We start from the raw sequence: 19,873 nt of genomic DNA, 5'->3' as shown, positions 1-19,873 counted from the left end.
TGAAGTTATCCAGGATTTCATAGAAAGAAACATTTAAGAGTTATAACAAAAGCAAACAATTTCGCTCCCCACATATTCTTATTAATAGTTATACAGCTAACATTCAGGCACCTTGCACAAAGAGAATAAATGATGAATGTAGATGTTGAATGATTAACTTTTTCCCCTTAAGCAACCATGCATAATGGAAGAGTAAAAATACCCTACAAAGGATACGCTTAATAACACTTCAGTGTACTACAGATGTGGGTTCCTACCAGTTCGCACCTACTCGGTAGAACCGATTCGTCAAATCTACCGAACCGGTTAGAAGAGATTCCACCAGTGGACCCGGAAAGCAGGCCACACCTACAGAAGAGGTTCCAAATTTTTTTGAAACCCACCACTGACACACACACACACATACAGACTCACACAGAGAGAGAAAGAGAAAGAGAAAGAAAGAAAGAAATAAAAAAGAAAAAAGAAAGAAAAAGTGAGAGAGATGAAAGAAAAAAAGGAAAAAGGGACAGAGAGACAAAAGGAAGGGGAGAGAGAGAGAGAGAGAGAGAGAGAGAGAGAGAGAGAGAGAGAGAGAGAGAGAGAAAACATGGCCGGCAAGCCACTCCCACAAAGGAGGCCACACCCACAGAGTAGGTTCAAAAAATTTTTGAAACCCACCACTGGTGTACTAGCTGTATATTGCTTTTCTATGCTTACTCAGACCCAATTATTCTCCAGGAACCTCTGGTCACTTCCCATGTCAGGCCTGCAGCCATATTCCTTTTGGATCTTTGGACTGGCACACTTTCTATTATTCTACTTTGCCCTTTTCTATTATGGGAAAATGAGAGGGGGGATTCTACAGAGTTAGATGCTATGTAGCCAACACAAAATTCCTTCTAAAAAGTCAAGGTCATCCTTTGGCGTTGCACCTCTGCACCTGACAGGAACTGGATGGGTGGAACTGCCGGCATGGCAGTGGAAGATTGGACCATGTGAGGGGTTTGTGGGTGTGGAGACAAGATCTTGAACTTTCAACTGGATGGGGAAAACCCGGGAAGCTTTCATATTCGGGTTTTCCCAGATGTGCCAACAGGGCTCTCTTAATAAATTGGAACTTGACCAATACTTTGCCTTGGACTTTGATTTAATTTTGGATGCTATTTGGAATCCTGACATCCCGCTTAGTTACTTATATATCTTCTAATCACTAATGCTGTAATGTAAAACCCTTTCTTGCTACTGATATTTTGACCCAACAATGATGGATAACTGCAGAAGATAATGTATGGGGAAATGACTAAAGCAGCATATAAAACAATTTCTCTTTACTTTATATCAGCTGTAACAACTCTGGGCTAAGAGAATGATTGACCTAGTAATAGCAATAGCAATAGCAGTTAGACTTATATACCGCTTCATAGGGCTTTCAGCCCTCTCTAAGCAGTTTATAGAGTCAGCATATCGCCCCCACAATCTGGGTCCTCATTTTACCCACCTCGGAAGGATGGAAGGCTGAGTCAACCCTGAGTCGGTGAGACCTGCCCAAAGCCACCCTGTAATAGAGTGGATTTGAATCTGGGTCTCTCTAAAAGCAGTCCAACATCTTAATCACTACAACTATCCTTCTCTTTTCATATTTACTCAACTAATATAATGATTTTGCTGTTATGTACGGACATACTTTGTTAAATTTACATGTTTTCACACGCTCACCAGGGATTGGTTGCCCAAACCCCGGGAAGTTTAAACTACTGTCATTGGCCAGCTGGTCTGCCAGAGCTCCTTAAAAGGCGAGCTCCAGCAGCCCAGCTGGCAGAGCGCAGTCACTTATTCTTGCAATAAAAAGTGCTGAAACTTACTCGCGCCTCTTGCCTGATGCTTCTTGCCAATCTAATACTGGCGATGAAGGACAAAGGGACCTGAGAACCCTCGTTGGACAAGTAGCCATTTTGCACAAGGACCAAGACCCTGCACCACAGCATGAGATGGCATCGCAAGCATCCCCTGCACCAGCGATCTTTGACTCGCAGACGGAGGACTGGAACACATACATGGGGTGATTCCTGATGTTCCTGAAAGGCAATGACTACCAGGACCAGCCAGATAATAGGAAGTGGGCATTATTCCTAACTTACTGCGGAACAAAAATCTATAAGATGGTACAGACGTTGATTGCCCCAGCAGACGTAGAGACTGTCGCATGGACAACCCTACAATGTGCCCTGGAAGACCACTACGCGCCAAAGTGCAAGGGACATAGAGGACAGGCAGCCACGTTGCCCTGGCTGCATGGGATTCCATTCAAGAGCAGCATGCCATTTCCGGGAAGTCATCTGCTGCAGATGCCAGTGGAAAGGCCACATTGCCAAGGCGTGCAGAGCATCCCAGCCCAACCTGTCCCATCCAAGACCCATGGCTCTGCAGTGGAGACAAAACAACCCACAACCTGGCCAACAGCAGAATAGGCGGAGAACGGGACAGTACCAAGCCCAGACCACCACTGTGGGCCACGCAGATGCCTATGAAGGGGAAAAGTTCCATGCCACGGTGACCATTGAAGGGGGACCATGCAAGATGGAGCTGGACACAGGATCATATTTTATGATCGTGTCCTGGCAGAGCATTAAGAAATTGAACCCGACAGCCAGCAAGAAGCTCCTCAAACTACCAAACGTCCGGCTCAACGACTACCAGGAGAACTAGATCCAAGTCCTAGGAAGAATGGAGGTTGACACAAATTCCAGGGCTGTCTACCCCTCACGGTCATTGCCAGCCCCCAACCGTCTCTACAGGGAATGGAATGGTTCAAGTCCCTGGGGCTAGACATCCCCGGCCTGCATCGAATCTCAACCCATGACCTGCATTGGCTACTGGCAGAGTTCATGGACGTCTTTGATGGAGGCCTAGGTAAATATAAGGGGAAACCCATTTCACCTACACCCCCATGTAATCCCCATCACGCTCAAACCCCGAAAGGTCCCATTTGCTCTATGGCCCAAAGTGGATGAGCAATTGGACAAACTAATTGCCCAAGGAATCCTCATGCCGACCGACCACGAAGTATGGGAAACCCCAATAGTCAGATGGTTCTGTCTGCCTCTGCACGGATTACAAGTGTACGCTGAATAAGACCTTACAGCAAAGCACATATTCCGTGCCAGTTGTGCAACATCTGTTGCATTCTCTAGGAAGCGGGAAAATATTAACCAAACTGGACCTGACCCAGGCATACCAACAATTGCCTGTGGACGAAGCCACCGAAGAAGCACAGACAATTGTGACCCACAGGGGGGCTTTCAAATGCACCACACTGCAGTTTGGAGTCAGCGTAGCCCTAAGACTGTTTCAGTGTTTAATGGAGTGGCTACTGCAAGTATGGGGTGGTGCCATACTTTGACGACGTATTCATGTCAGGGGAGTCCATAGAGCAGCTGATGGGACGCGTGCGCAAGACTTTGGGGAGGTTCAAGGAGAAGGGACTTAAAGTGAACCCAAAGGAATGTAAAATTGGTGTGAGGCAGGCAGAGTTCCTGGGATACCTCATAGACAGATCTGGCATCCACTCCACTGACAGTAAAGTAAAGGCCATTAGAAATACCCCCACCCCAAGGAACAAGACAGAGCTCCAAGCCTTCTTAGGACTATTGAATTTTTATAGTATTTTTTTACAACAGAACGCCACCATTACTGAGCCACTGCACAAGATCCTGGGAAAGACAGTACCATGGACCTGGGGACAGAAGGAAGACCAGGCCTTCGCAGCGGTAAAAGAGCTCCTATCCTCCAACAGTGTGCTCTTCCAGTTCAACCATACTTTTCGGGTTCAGATCATCTGTGATGCCTCCCCCTTTGGAGCCATCGCCTACCAGATGGATCGGAGGCTCCCATAGCCCATTACTCCAAGACCTTGTCCCCGGCTGAACGCAACTACAGCCAGATTGACAAGGAAGCCTTGGCTGCAGTTGCAGGGATCAAGAGATTCCATGAGTATGTGTATGGCAGACATTTCAAACTCATCACAGACCATAAGGTCATCGTACCTCAGAGGCTGCAGAGGTGAGCCATTGAAGCCCTCCACGAGGGTCACCAGGGAATAGTACAGATGAAGGCACTAGCCCGGAACTACATCTGGTGGCCCAATATGGATAAGGACATCACAGAGTGGGTAGCCACTTGCAGACCCTGCCAGGAGACACGACCAGCCCCACCCCGGACACCCGTGTGAGAGTGGAAAGCAGCCAAGGGACTGTGGTCATGCATCCACATCGACTTCACAGGACCAGTGGAAGGGCAGACACTCCTGATCGTGGTGGATGCTTACTCCAAATGATTGGATGTCGTTATCATGCAATTAAACACCAAATGATCCTAATACAAATGCCAGTTGTTGATTAATATTACAGTAAAATGGTATAATGCTGCTGCTTGTCTGTCCATAAAGGTCCTAAATTTGAATGTTTGAGGCCTTTCTCAAATATATTTTTGCTGAACCTACCATAGTTTTCAGAATATAAGATGTACCCTTTTCCCTCAAAAAAGAGGGTGAAAATCTAGGTGTGTCTTATACACTGAATACAGCATTTGTGGCCTCCTGAAACCCTGCCTCCTTCACCAAAATGGCCGTGCATAGCCTTTAGGAGGCTTCCAGAGTGCTCCTGGGGGCTGGAGAGGGCAGAAATGAAGGAAAAACAGGATGATTTTTGTCCCCCTGCCCCCAAAAGCACTCTATAAGCCTCTTAAAGGCTATGCATGCCCTTTTTAAAATGAAAAACAGGCCCATTTTTGCTAAAAATGAGCCATTTTTGGGTAGTCTGCAAAGTGCAAAAACTTTTTTTTTAATTTGCCTCTTCAAAATCTTGGTGGGTCTTATACTCCAAAAAATACGGCATGCCTTTAGTTTATATTTTCCATACCTTCTTGATGCAGTATTTCATGCACGGATTTATTTTTTATATGTCCCTCCCTTTCCACAATGCAGATTCCGTTCTCCTCCATATTTACGCTAAATCTTTGTATTTCCGCAAGGAGATTTATCTAAATTCACATTGCCGCTTTGTTATTCATCTATAAACTTATAATGCTATTCTTTTGGCAACTCAATCGTTCATTCTGTGTGGAGACCTGCACACGGATGCACCGTATTTTAAAAAGTGGCTGAAAGGCCGTGTTTTCTCCCTCCTTTCATTCATCTGTCAAAATTCTAATGTGCACAGGAGAGTTTTGCCCTCCCACAGCTTCCCTCTTTTTAAATGCTTGCGCCGATCATATTTCTGAGAAATGACTTTATGCAAAAGATAAAGTTGCCACGTCGTGTTTTATCTTTTGGGTTGAATTCTTAGGGCTTAAAATTGTGGTGACAAGATTGTGGCTCCCTAATAGTCCTGGTTGCCATGGAACTGTCCTTTCTGAAAAGAACAAGGTCCAGAGGCACGAAGGCCCCCCTTCTAATATTATCTTCCTAGTTGGCCTACACACAAATCCTTGCTCAGAGATACCAGGAGTTGGTATAGTATACAGGGTAACACTTGCTGACAGTGCAGGCCTTTGAAAAAACAAAAGGCAGGAACTTAATACTGCTGAACACCAAAGACTCTTCAGTACAAGAAATGCTTTGTGACGCCATCTCTACTCTTGTCTCTTCAGAGGGTTGTGGAGCACTGCAGGGGAAAGGGGAGGAAGCAGGGGGGAAAAAGGAGGGGGAGTATAGACTATGTTCACATGAAAAACAGAAGCATACTCAGCACTTTCAGTGGCTTCTGCTCAAAGGCCATGAAATTTTCCTGCGACTACACAACCAAATGGCTTGGTTGTATCCAGATATTGGAGAGTTGTGTTCTCCACTTCACCAGTGGTGAGGCAGGGCCTATAGCTGGAAAGAGAAAATATTCCTTTCTTTTAGTTTTGCAACCTTGTAGGAAACTCAAACAATATTTTGTAGGGAATGTGGCCAGTATATGCATATAAGATAGACATACAAGACAAGACACGGACTTAAACAGATAATTAGAACTGCAGAAAAAAACAGTTGCTACAAACCTGCCTTCCATCAAGGACCTGTATACTGCATGAGTCAAAAAGAGGGCTGTGAAAATATTTACAGACCCCTCACATCCTGGACATAAATTGTTTCAACTTCTACCTTCAAAACAATGCTATAGGCAGTGGTGGGATTCAGCCAGTTCACACCACTTCAGGAGAACCGGTTGTTAACTTTCTGAGTGGTTTGGTGAACTGGTTGTTGGAAAAAATGATTATGGCAGAGAACTGGTTGTTAAATTATTTGAATCTCACCACTGGCTACAGGGCACTGCACACCAGAACAATTAGACACAAGGACAGTTTTTCTCGGAATGCCATCACTCTGCTAAACAACTAATTCCCACAACACTGTCATATTAACTACTACGACTGTATTACTATTATTCTTCTCTTCCTAATACCTTTCTTTATCCACTTATGACTATAAGCATGTTGCTTGTATCTTTAAAATTTATATTGTTTTATTTGTTTCCTGGTATAATTTGATTGCTTATTAGTAACCTATGACTTTCACTAAGTGTTGTCTCTTATGATTCTTGATGAATGTATTCTATTTTATTTTTCTTTATGTACACTGAGAGCTTATGCACCAAAGACAAATACCTGTGTGTCCATTCACACTTGGCCAATAAAGAATTCTATTCTATAAATGTAGAATGTGAAGTGCATAGCCTGATTCATGTAACATACATATATAAACATATCCATCAAGCTATTCACATTCTTTTCCTAATTATATTTTTTCCTTCCTGCCCCCCACCCCCACCCCAACTGTTGTGCACCAGTTGTCAAGTTAAGCACTGTATTTGTGTGCCAGCCAAGTACAATTCATTGCATTTGGGCATTAATGAAACAAAGCCAGTGAGATGATGTGACAGCATCCTTGGCACCAGAGATACCCATGATTATTTTTTGGGAACTCCAAGACATCAAACTAACAGGCATAGTTGTCTCTCAAACCTGAAGGCATTTTAAAAGAGGCAGAGGCCAATCTCATGCATTATAGATTGGGATGGTGGGTAGTGAACCCAGTGAATTTCATAACAAAAGTGAATTTCATAACAAAAACAGAACTTTTGCTGAGAGATCCCATAAGGAGCCAAGGTGGTGCAGTGGTTAAATGCAGCACTGCAGGCTACTTCAGCTGACTGCAGTTCTGCAGTTCGGCTGTTCAAATCTCACCGGCTCAGGGTTGACTCAGCCTTCCATTCTTCCGAGGAGGGTAAAATGAGGACCCGGATTGTTGGGGGCAATATGCTGACTCTGTAAACTGCTTAGAGAGGGCTGAAAGCCCTATGAAGCGGTATATAAGTCTAACTGCTATTGCTATTGCTATTTGAATTTGGAAAACTTGGGAGCTGAGCATTCTTACTCAGTGGGATGTCCCCAATTTTGGCATTTACTTCACCTACAGCTTTGATGGAGTATTGGGCCATCATGACTTTCCATTGTTTTACTTGTACCTGTGTCCATGAGCGTGCATTGCTAATTCACACACATTTTTGGCGTCTCCTAATTAAGTGGAGGGTCATAGTGGCTGCAAAAAGAGACAAAATGCATTCAAGAACATTGGTTTCTGTGTGTCACTTTCTCTTTTGCAGCAAAACTAATCTTGTTAGAAGAGGAGATTATTTTGACTTCTGTGCCAGAAGTTGCCCTGTGTATGAATTGGTTTAATTGTTTTAGCTAGGAGTGCTTAGTAATAAAATGTTTCCATTAGAAAGTTGATTTCCCTACTTTAAAAAATAAATCTGGATTATAAAAATACAAGCAGGTATACTGTTAACCTTGTTGCCCCACTAATTAAAGCTGGGCCTTTAATAGCCAATCAATTTATGTTTTACACGATTGCAATTACAATCCTAAATGATTGCAATTACAATCCTTACTCCTTACAGTAAGGATTGTAATACAGTACGTTTAACTCCATTTTTTCTGAATGGAAGCTTATATTAGGTTCTGCTTTTAATTAGCAATAGCAATAGCAGTTAGACTTATATACCGCTTCATAGGGCTTTCAGCCCTCTCTAAGTAGTTTACAGAGTCAGCATATCGCCCCCACAGTCTGGGTCCACATTTCACCCACCTCAGAAGGATGGAAGGCTGAGTCAACCTTGAGCCGGTGAGATTAGAACCGCTGAACTGCAGATAACAGTCAGCTGAAGTGGCCTGCAGTACTGCACCCTAACCACTGCGCCACCTTGGCTCCCTAATTGGTACTGGCATATGTAAGTGTGTGAGCAGATTAAATTAATGATAAAATTTGGCATTTTAGAAAGAAAAAGAACAATATTTTGAAATAAAATACTTATGTTCCTTCCAAGTTTCAAATATAAAAGTTCTATTCTAGGGATGGAGAGCTTCATGAGCTAATTCATAAAATTATTATATCCCATCTGATCCAAAAACTTTGTCCCATATCTTAAAAAGCTTTTATCTCTGATCAGTAGCTGATCAAAGGTAAGAATTATCCTCTTCCTCGAACTCAACTCAGTAAAGAACTGCACCAAATCCAAGGAATTATTGACCCTAATAAATGATTTTCAAGTGATTGTTGAACAGAATGCTTGTGTCATTGATACTAAGGATGGATTTTGAGTTTTCTATGTCTTTAGGGAGATGGTGGCTCAGTGGCTAAGATGCTGAACTTGTCAATCAGAAAGGTTGACAGTTCGGCGGTTCTAATCGAACTGCTAGTTTGGCAGAAGCTGGGACAAGTAATGGGAGTTCATTTCATTACGCAGCACTAGGGATTCGAACCGCCAAACAGACAACCTTTCTGATCAACAAGCTCAGCGTCTTAGCCACTGAGCCACTGCATCCCTTGTTAGCATACTAGGGCTATCTAAATGCTAATCCTTAATATAATCTTTTAATGTTCTATAATGTAGCTAAGTTGCGATGTATGGCTGTGAAAGTTGGACCATAAGAAAGACTGAGCACCGAAGATTGAAGCCTTTGAAGGGCCTGCAAGTCCCTTGGACTGCAAGATGATCAAACCGGACAGTCCTAGAGAAGATCAACCCTGACTGCTCTTTAGAAGGCACGATCCTGAAGACGAAACTCAAATACTTTGGCCACCTGATGAGAAAGAAGGACTTACTGGAGAAGAGCCTAATGCTGGGAAAGATTGAAGACAAAAGAAGAAGGGGACGACAGAGAATGAGGTGGCTGGATGGAGTCATCGAAGCAGTAGGCGTGAGCTTAAATGGACTCCAAAGGATGGTAGAGGACAGGAAGGCTTGGAGGAACCATGGGGTCACAATGGGTCGGACACAACTTCGCAACTAACAACAACAAAGAAAATTGCATGGGTATTGAAACCATTTTTATTCAAATACCCTTTGTATCATAACATGTGGACAAAAAGGAACAAGGGGACTTTAGTTGCATGGTGTTTTATGTGAACATGCACTTTATAATAATGCCTGGCATTATGTTGCACATTGTATTTATTTTGCTGTATGTCTGCCTTTTAAAAAATCCATTGTTGACCTGCCAGTGAGGTTCTGACCCTTGTCTCCCTCTGTAACTCTCCTGTCAATCAAATTCCTATTAGACATAGATAAAATATACATCTATGAATAACCATCCCGATAACTGACATCTCATCTTAAGTGCTTTTTAAAAAGAAAATAAATAGAAATCTTTACTTTAAAAAAAAAGTAAAACAAGACATTTGCAATTATGCTTTAAAGTTGTCTTTTCAGCATTATCTGCTATAGCCCATGCTTTGGTTCAAATGGATAAGTTTGGTGGTTTCATTGTTTATTGTGTTACATTATTAAAATAACTACTTAATATGCTACGTGTATAGCCATTCCATTAAAAAAAAACATGAGACTGTTTTAGCTTTTTCATGTAATACTTCCCAAATTTAATAGCAAATTGATCATTTTCAGAATGATCACTACCTCAAGAACTATAATGAGACGAATACAAATGTTGAACATCTTTTATCTGAATATTAGCAGCAGTGCCCTAGTAAACAATTCGAGTGTTTAAAAGTTTCAAAAATAGTTTTAAATATCTAATTCACACCTATGCATATGTATGTGGATATATTTACCAGTATGTACTCCTCTATCTATAATGTGGCATGTTTTACCCTTATATGAAAATGTCATTTGATTATGTCAAACTGGAAAAAGGAGTTACAGCTATTAATTTATAATGATAATCAGTGAAAGGTTTTGTGTCTCTGACATTTAATTGTGTTATCTAGAAAAATCAGCCAATTTCTGATTTTTCCCCCAAGGCAAACTGATTTCTTTTGCATAATACCTTATTAGAGCTCTCAATCAAGTCTTATGAAGCATAATCTTAGTTGTCAAAATATTCATCTGTTCTATCTGAATAAATATGCATTTGCTCTGAATTTTATCACTTATACATTCGCCGTAATATATTCTTGGAACTGACACAAGGATTTTTTGGCTAGATCATCCATTTTTTGTGACATTCTCAAGGTTGGGTTTTTAGGATCCTTTCATTTCACTGAGTGATGTGTCATCTAAGAAGTGGATGTGACTATTACTGTCTTTCACTATATGATGTTCACTACAGTGGGATGAAGTTTCCTTGGCTTTTCACACTTCAATTAAATATCAAGTTATGATATTGTAGCCTTCTGCCAATCAAGAAACTTGCACAGCCATAAGAAAGCAGCCAAGAATGAGATAGAAAACCCGAAGCTTCTTTGTAGCGCTAGAAAACTTCGGTACTTCGGTCATTGACTAAATACCGAAGGCACACTGAAAGCTGTCACCTTCCCACCAAAGGTGGTTCCTATTTTTCTACTTACATTTTTCCATGCTTTCGAACTGCTAGGTTGGGAGAAGCTGGGACAAGTAATGGGAGCTCACTCCATTACGTGGTGCTAGGGATTCAAACCGCTGAACTGCTGACCTTTCTGATTGACAAGCTCAGCGTCTTAGCCACTGAGCCACCACATCCCTCTAAATTGCATATACATGACACTAAAATATTAGATCTCCAAAACATCAAACCTCCACTTCTCAAAGATAGTAACTTAATCAAAAAGATGTAAAATGTATCCGTCTAACCCTGGAAATGTGGAGGAAAGTAATATTGAGCCCTTGTCTTAATGCTTATGTGTCTGATGTGTAGAGCCAGCCCTGCTATTCAGCTGGAATAAAGCAGCATTTCAAGAGAGATTAAGATGGATCATGTCTTGCAAGTTCTATCTGCCATCTTTCAAACCTTCCATTCAACCCAGCCTTGATGTTGGGCATAAAGTACACAATATTCTGGCATGCTACAATCATACAATCAAGATCAAGTAAAGTGTTAATACCATTTTATAAAACCTTGGTAAGACCACACTTGGAATACTGCATCCAGTTTTGGTCGCCATGATGTAAAAAAGTTGTTGAGACTCAAGAAAGAGTGCAGAGAAGAGCAACAAAGAGCCAAGGTGGCGCAGTGGTTAAATGCAGCACTGCAGGCTACTGCTAGATCAGCAGTTCAGCGGTTCAAATCTCACCGGCTCAGGGTTGACTCAGCCTTCCATCCTTCCGAGGTGGGTAAAATGAGGACCCAGATTGTTGGGGGCAATATGCTGACTCTCTGTAAACCGCTTAGAGAGGCCTGAAAGGCCTATGAAGCGGTATATAAGTCTACTGCTATTGCTATTTAAAAAAAAAAAAAAAAAAACAAAGATGATTAGGGGACTGGAGGCTAAAACATCTAAAGAACGGTTGGAGGAATGGGTATGTCTAGTTTAATGAAAAGAAGGACTAGGGGAGACATGATAGCAGTGTTCCAATATCTCAGGGGTTGCCACAAAGAAGAGGGAGTCAAACTATTCTCCAAAGCCCCTGGGGGTAGGACAAGAAGCAATGGGTGGAAACTAATCAAGGAAAGAAGCAACTTAGAACTGGGGAGAAATTTCCTGACAGAACAATTAATCAGTGGAACAACTTGCCTCCAGAGGTTGTGAATGCTCCAAACATTGGGTGTTTTTAAGAAGATATTGGATAACCATTTGTCTGAAGTGGTGTAGGGTTTCCTGCCTAAGCAGGGGGTTGGACTAGAAGACTTCCAAGGTCCCTTCCAACTCAATTCTATTTTATTCTATCTCAAAATGAATCCCAATGAAGTGTTCCTCAAAGGGATGTTACTGAGCACCGCAATTTCTGGGGATGAGTAGGTTCGCCCTTTCCCTCAGATAATGTAGGCTCCTTGTATGAGTCTTAAAAATTAGTCTAAACCACTTTGAATGCCATCCAACCCAACCCTGTCATAAGACAACGCCAACCATATCTTTTTATTAGGCTCCGTGTGATACTATTGCAACCGCTTGGCACCGTGTCTATGAGTCACCGGTTTCTTTTTTAGTAAACTGGCAGCATCCACAATGCCTGAACCAGCTGGGTTTCAATTATAAAAAAAAATTCTCTCTGTTCCAAAGGACATCTTAAAAATCAAACATAGAAACCGAGAAACCACTAGCTTAGAATGCCAGAAATTAGAGGAGTTTATTATTTTTAGGGGTGTTGCCTTTCCTATTTCCAAGAAAATTAACAGGCAGGGCAATAAATATTTCAGATACTTGACAACAATCAAAAGTAATTAACCATCCTCAAGCAACAGGTGTTCAATGGGGAAGGCTGGCTTTTATCACAATTTTCGTGAATGTGTTTGTTCATCTTTTTCTCCTTCTTTTATTCACAGAATCCCTTGGAACTTTATTCCAGGGTTTATACTGATAGGATCTAATGAAACCACATTAAATATATATCTAACAGCTAGTTACAACTTTATAGAAAAGCATCCATTCTATGCCTGTAGTTATGCAACGGCTAAGTTAAAGCAGTTTAGGTTTAAATTTAACAGATCAAAAGATGCGGATATACAAATGCATGGATTGGAAAGGATCCTGAGCAGAGGTGGTATTCAGCCGGTTCGGACCAGTTTCTCCGAACCGATAGCAAAAATTGCAGGTGGGTCTGCCCACCCAGCCACCCCCAGCCCTGGCTCTATGCTGTCCTATTTAGCACATTTTTGAGGTTGGGCGTGGATTTGAGGTGTGCGTTTGAGCAAAGCTCATGTGCGGAAGGCCGGGCACATGCACGGAAAGTGCTTGTGTGCGCATGAAGTGCCCATGCACATGTGGAGTGAACCAGTAGTAACAAAATGTGCAACCCACCACTGATCCTGAGAACATCTAGTTCAGTGGTGTCAGATTTGCATCATCACGGTGGTGTCACGTGATGCATTGGGACTTCCCCCTTTTATAAAACCGGGTGGGAGGCATGGCCAGCATGTGATGCATTTGGCCTGCGGCCTGTGAGTTTGACACTTTGATCTAGTCTAACACTTGCAGGAATAAATTTTTACCGCACCCAAGTCAGATAAAGTAAAAGGAGCCCATCATCTGTGATGGTAGTTAAATTGTTGAACAGCATTTAATATTAGGATATTTTTCACTTGTCCAGCTGAAAACTATTTCCTTGTAACTTAAGCCACTGTTTCTTATCCTAGAACAATTCTTGTTTTGGACAATTCTCCCTTGACATCTTAAATTTGTCTGTAGCCCCCCCCCCCCCCCAGGCTAATTGTATCCAAGGTCTCCAACTGTTCTTCATAATTTTTGGTTCTATATCCCTTACTATCTTGATTGCTCATTTGCTAATGTCTTTCTGAACATATCTAGAACTAGATTCAGAGCTCCAGGTGTTATCATCCCAGAAGAGAATGATGAACTTAGGTTGAGGCAACCCAAGGTTCATTTTGTTTTGTGTTGTGTTGTTTCCAGTAGGATCACATTGTTGACTTATGTTTAGCTTGGGTTCCACTAGGTTTTACATCCTTTTTGCATGTGTCACTGTCAAAATGTGGAGGTTATAATTTAATTGTAATGCCATTCAGACAGTACTTAACTAGCTTGCTAATCAGCATGTCAAAAAATATTGCACAGAGAAATATGCAAAGTGTAACATGAATGTAATACAGTTAGAATCATGATCAGAAAAGGGCAATCAGTCAATGGAATTTTTTTTCATATAAGACGAGTTAAGTTTGTAATTTTTCATATAAGATGAGATAATTCTTTTTCATATAAGGCGAGATAAGTTTGTAATTACACTGTTTAGTTACACTAAATAGTTTGCTATTTAGTTACACTAACGAGTTACACTATGTTACAGTAAACTGCATTTGATGAATGAAAATGGTTCATGAACAACCTAAATTGAAGAAATAAAATGAAGGAATGTATAAAATAGTGTAAAATAGTGTAAATTAGAATAGTTTGCCTATAAATAAATTAGAATTAACACTAAGCTAATAAAGCCTCAAACTGAAGTTGAATATTCATTATTCCACAGATCTGGCCATGTCAATTTTCTTGGCAACAGTAACAAAACCCATTGATTTGTTCCATGATTTATTTTTAACTTCTGGGTCTAACCACCTTCAATGCTGGAATTCTCACCCGCGTATTAATCAGGTCAAATCCTGCTTAGCTTTATTTTTTAGCAACTCCACTGGACTTCAGACTTATAAAGGGAAGGAGTTTATATTTGTAGCAGCACTGAGAAAATTCACTCTTCCAAAGCGGCTATACCAATTGGAAGAAACGTTCTTGTTCAAAAAGACTGTTGGTGGCGCAATACTGGTAGAAGGAAGACCTGCCTACAACTCAAGAATGGACATTGAAAGTTACAAATTTAGCCGAGATGGCTAAAATATCGGCATATCTTAAAGATCACTCAAATGAGAGATATAAACGAGACTGGAAAAAATGGATTGACTATATACAAAACAAATACGGGACTAAGAAATTCCAGATAGCCTATGCTTAAGATCAGGAATGATTTAAATTGTTCAAAGTTAGCTTAGCAAGAAGTAGCTAAGATCAATGTAGAGATGTTATTAACTTTTTTTTTATTTCTTTTTTTTCTCAATACATTTTAGACTGTGTTTGTTAAAAATCTATACCGTGTACGGGCTCTGGGAAGTCGGGGGGTGGAGGCGGTGGGGGGTCGGGGGGGCGGGGGGGAGGGAGGGATATATATTAGGTTAGACACGATGTGTTAGATCTCAATGTAATGTGACTTCACATGTATACTGTTTTTCTTTCATCTCTCTTTAAAAATAGGATAAGCCAAGTACATTGACATATAGTGGAAATACACCAAGGGGAGGAGGAGTGGGAAAGAAGAAAGATGGGCAGAGAGGGATGGGAGAGAGGGTGGGAGGGAAGGGGAGAAGGAAGAGGGGGAGTGGATTTGGAGAGAGGAGTGGTAGAGGGGGAGGGGAAGTAGGGTAGAGGGGGATGATGGAGGGAGATAGAAAGTTGGAGGGTGGTGGAAGAAAGAGGTGTATGGAGAGTGGAAGAAGTATATTGGGTTTCTATTTTCTGGGGTATTGTTGACAAGAGGAATTGATGCAATTATTGTTTAATACTGTATGGTGTTGGCTATGCACAGTATACATGTGAGTGTATGAAAATGAAAAAAATGAAAAATATTACTCAAAAAAAAGATTTGTCATCAGGGCTTCACCAGTTGCAGAAGAAGAAGAATAAAAGTTAGGATTTCCCCCCCCCCCCTCTGCCTGCTTTGATAACTATCAGCTCTCCTTTGGAGCTGTTATTTGCATGTACATATTAGGAGTCAGTATTTTTTTTTGAAACTAAATGCAAAGATAGTGTTACAGTTGTTTAATGTCGACCACTTTAATGTTTATTGGGGGGGGGAGACATGGAACTACAGTATTAGACATACCTTTGTTTTTAAGTAGAGTGCATCTCATTTAGTAATGCAATGCATTGTGAAGCATTGTGAAAGAGAAGAAATAACATTTAAATTAATAAGGGTTTATGCAGGGGGAAAGTTAATGTGAGTGAGATAATGCTATTTAAAGCCCAGAAACTAACACTGGGTCTTTCTAGCCTATATTTTTAAAACCAGACCTTATAAAGCATGAATGCTGGCTCAGTTTACCACTATTGCAGTGGATGCAGCATGAATAAATGCTGCTTAGAGCAGCTAAAGGATAAAAAAAAATCAAGAATTAAGTTCAAAGGGAATCTTAAGACTTCTAACTTAGCAGAAAATAGAAGTGCACGCATTGCCCATCTGTGGAAGGGACAGCTGTTTGCAGTAGATGACCTTAAAGTGAAATGAGTACAAACTTTAAGCTGGCGGTATCAATAAATGTCTCAAAATCTACGCCCGTACAAGAAGCACATGTTTAGCTTTTCATGCATCACAATAGATGTCCCGCACCCACTCCCCCGTCCTAGCCCCTTGTTCTTCAGGTTTCCTGCAGCCTCTTGACTGTCCCTGTCACCCACTGCCAGATGGGAACTGAGAGCTAAACTGATCTACCTCTTTGTGGTAGAAACCCCTAGAGCTTCAGCTACAGGTTACTGAAGCGCTCATGAAAAATTCAGTGCTGGCTATAACAAGCTTGCTGAAAGTAAAATGTGTGTCACATTATCCAGGCGACCTTTCTGATAGCAGAGAGAGAGAGAGGACTCGCTGCAAAACTTTTACACAGAGACATCATGTGGAGGAGAAGTCGGGGGACAAAGTTAACCCCTGGTAACAGCCTGTATTGATAGCAGAGCGGATACATTGCTCCTGATGGAGAAACAGAGAAAATGGATGCATAGGGACTGGCCTTATAAAGGGGAAAGCTCTCCCCCCACCCCTCAACCTGGTTTATTCAAAGATGAAGCAAAGGGTGTACATTCATAGGAAGAACTGTTAGACAACAAAATCATAGCAGACATGTTCCTATGTTCTACTGGCATCTTTTCAAGGTACAGCAAGTAACACAATTCAACAAGACGCTGGCCAACTCATCATTTTTATATGGCTTTGTGGTTCATTTTGTTTAGCATAATCAACATTCATCTTCCCTGTATGTTGCAAGACAAATTGGAGTATATCAGATCCTCAGCCACAGCCCCTTTTAAGACAATAATTAAACCAAGAACTGCTAAACTTCAGGAAAGTAACTTAAGGACAGTAAACCTTATTGGATTAGTTAGTTAGACACTTTTGAAATTTTGAGAGGATGTTGGGTGCTGTGTTAGGAATTCAGCACAACACTCATTTACTGATGAGTTTGTTTCCTGTTGTCTTCTTCTAATATATTAAAAAGTCCACTAGTCATGTTAGTAAAGGTACAGGATGCCCTCGCACATATGCACTAGTCGTTCCCGACTCTAGGGGGCAGTGCTAATCTCCATTTCAGAGAGCCAGCAGTGTCCGAAGACGTCTCCATGGTCATGTGGCTGGCATGACTAAACAGCGCACAGAACGCTGTTACCTTCCCACCAAAGGTGGCTCCTATTTTTTCTACTTGCATTTTTACATGCTTTCAAACTGTTAGATTGGCAGAAGCTGGGACAAGTAATGGGAGCTCACTCCGTTACCCAGCGCTAGGGATTTGAACCGCCGAACTGCCGACCTTGTGATCGACAAGCTCAGGGTCTTAGCTACTGAGCCGCTGCGTACTTTGTCATTTTTTCTGAGGTGATGAAATTCAGTCACTGGATTACAAATATAATTTATGTTTATCATGTTAAATAAGATGCTTAAGGTTAATAAGTCACTTTATAACATCATATTTCATGGTGCTTTTTAAATTTTGAATTTAAAAATCAATCAATCAATAAATTAAGTATCTGTGGATGCATGACTAAATGTGTCCTCTGGCTAAATGCCAACCTGGAGGTTTTTCCGGTCAAATGATGCCTCTGCTAGGAGCTCATAGGCAGACCTCCGTAAATCATATTCTTTCACACGGAACTCTTCCTTTCTAAATGGCAAGTTGCGGATAACATTGAGAATCCAGACACTGTTTGTGAAAGGACTATAGATCAGCAATGGAGTGAAAGCTTGAACACAGAACAACTTTTGGAATCCTGAAAAGTTAAAGGTGATCTTTTCACCTGTTAAAATTAAAGGTGGTGCTGGTTTATGGAAAGCAAGCAAACAAACAAATAAATAAGCTGCATTTTTCCCCAAATGCCATCACTCTGCTTAACAACTAATTCCCACAACACTGTCAATAATTCACTTAGACTGTATTACAGTGGTGGGTTGCAAATATTTTTACTACCAGTGTGGGTGTGTTCCTGTGCGCCCTCACGCATGCAATACTTCTGCACATGCCCAGAAACGTCCAGATGGGTGGGAAGGGACTCCCGCTGCCACTACTACCAGTCTGGCCGAACGGGGAGCAACCCACCACTGCTGTATTACTATTCTTCTTCTCTTCCTTCCTAGTACCTCTCTCCCCACTTATGAATATAACCATGTTGCTTGTATCTTCCAATTTGCATTGTTTTTATTTGTTTCCTAGTACAATTCGATAGCTTCTCAGTAACTTTGACTACCATTAAGTGTTGTATTTTTCATTCTTGATGAATGTATTTTATTCTCTTTATGTACACTGAGAGAATAGGCACCGAAGACAAATTCCTTGTGTGTCCAATCACACTTGGCCAATAAAGAATTCTATACTCTATATATTCTATAGAGAGAAAAGATTAGGAAAACTGATTGCAAATATGATGATGATGATGATGATGATGATGATGATGATGATGATGATGATGATGATGGCAACAACAATGGAGTTTAGCAAACATGACTATTAATGCACAGCATTGATTTAATGTTGATGACCCTCAATGGATCCAATATTTTTTTAAGCGTACCATATGGGCTTTTGTGCACAACCAATAGCCAAAATTAGCATGCCAACAGATCGGTAGCACAGAAGTATAATATCAGAAGCAAATGGGAATATTGTATATGTAGGAACGATAAATTGCCATATATTATAGAAGAGAGGTCAAAAATTAAATCAACTTGAGGTTGTTAATGATTCTAATTTTTTTTGCAACATATATCAGAACCGCAAAAAAAAAAATCAGTTGAGAAGATCGTTAGTTCTTTGGCAAATTTTAAAAAAGAGTTATGTTGGAACTGTCTTTGTAATATTTATTTTTCAATAGTGGCATATATTGTTCTATTGTTTCCACACCTATTTCCAGATAAATCATAAACTTCATTTTATCTGATGTGCCCCACTGCATCGCTAACGAAAACCATGGCATTATTGCCCATTATACAAAGGAAAATGTAATAAATGAATGCAAATACAGGAGGATTAGTTTAAGTGTGTTGGGAAAAGGTTTAGCAAAATTCTAATGTTTAATCAGTAGATAAATGTAATTTGTGCACTTGTAGAGAAAGTTGAAAAGACACGCGGTGGCTCCGTGGATAAGATGGTGAGCTTGTCGATCAGAAGGTCGGCAGTTTGACGGTTCAAATCCCTAGCACCACGTAATGGAGTGAGCTCCTGTTACTTGTCCCATCTTCTGCCAACCTAGCAGTTTGAAAGCACGTAAAAATGCAAGTAGAAAAATAGGGACCACCTTTGGTGGGAAGGTAACAGCGTTCCATGCGCCTTAGTCATGCTGGTCACATGACCACGGAGATGTCTTCGGACAGCACTGGATCTTCGGCTTTGAAGCAGAGATGAGCACCGCCCCTAGAGTCCGGAATAACTAGCACATATGTGCTAGGGGAACTTTAACCTTTACCTATAGAATGTTTATCAATGATGGAAAATAGATAAATTTTGAGATGCTGATTCAGAGTTATTTGAAATTATCTGCTTCATCCTACTTTAATTTTAGCTAAAGGAAGGAAAAATGACTTTATCGTTATTTTAAGATTGACCATCACTCCTACTGACTTTTGTATAATTTTCCAGGACACTTGTTTAACATTGCAGGCTCAAAAAATGTTCAAGAGCACTGCTTTATGCTGGTAGTTTGCAACTCACCAGAGGTCTA

Source organism: Thamnophis sirtalis, unplaced genomic scaffold (genome assembly GCF_051295495.1).
Source record: "Thamnophis sirtalis isolate CommonGarterSnake01/CBP01778 unplaced genomic scaffold, rThaSir2_p1.2 scaffold_10, whole genome shotgun sequence".
NCBI lineage: Eukaryota > Metazoa > Chordata > Lepidosauria > Squamata > Natricidae > Thamnophis > Thamnophis sirtalis.
This window is presented reverse-complemented; position numbering follows the sequence as displayed.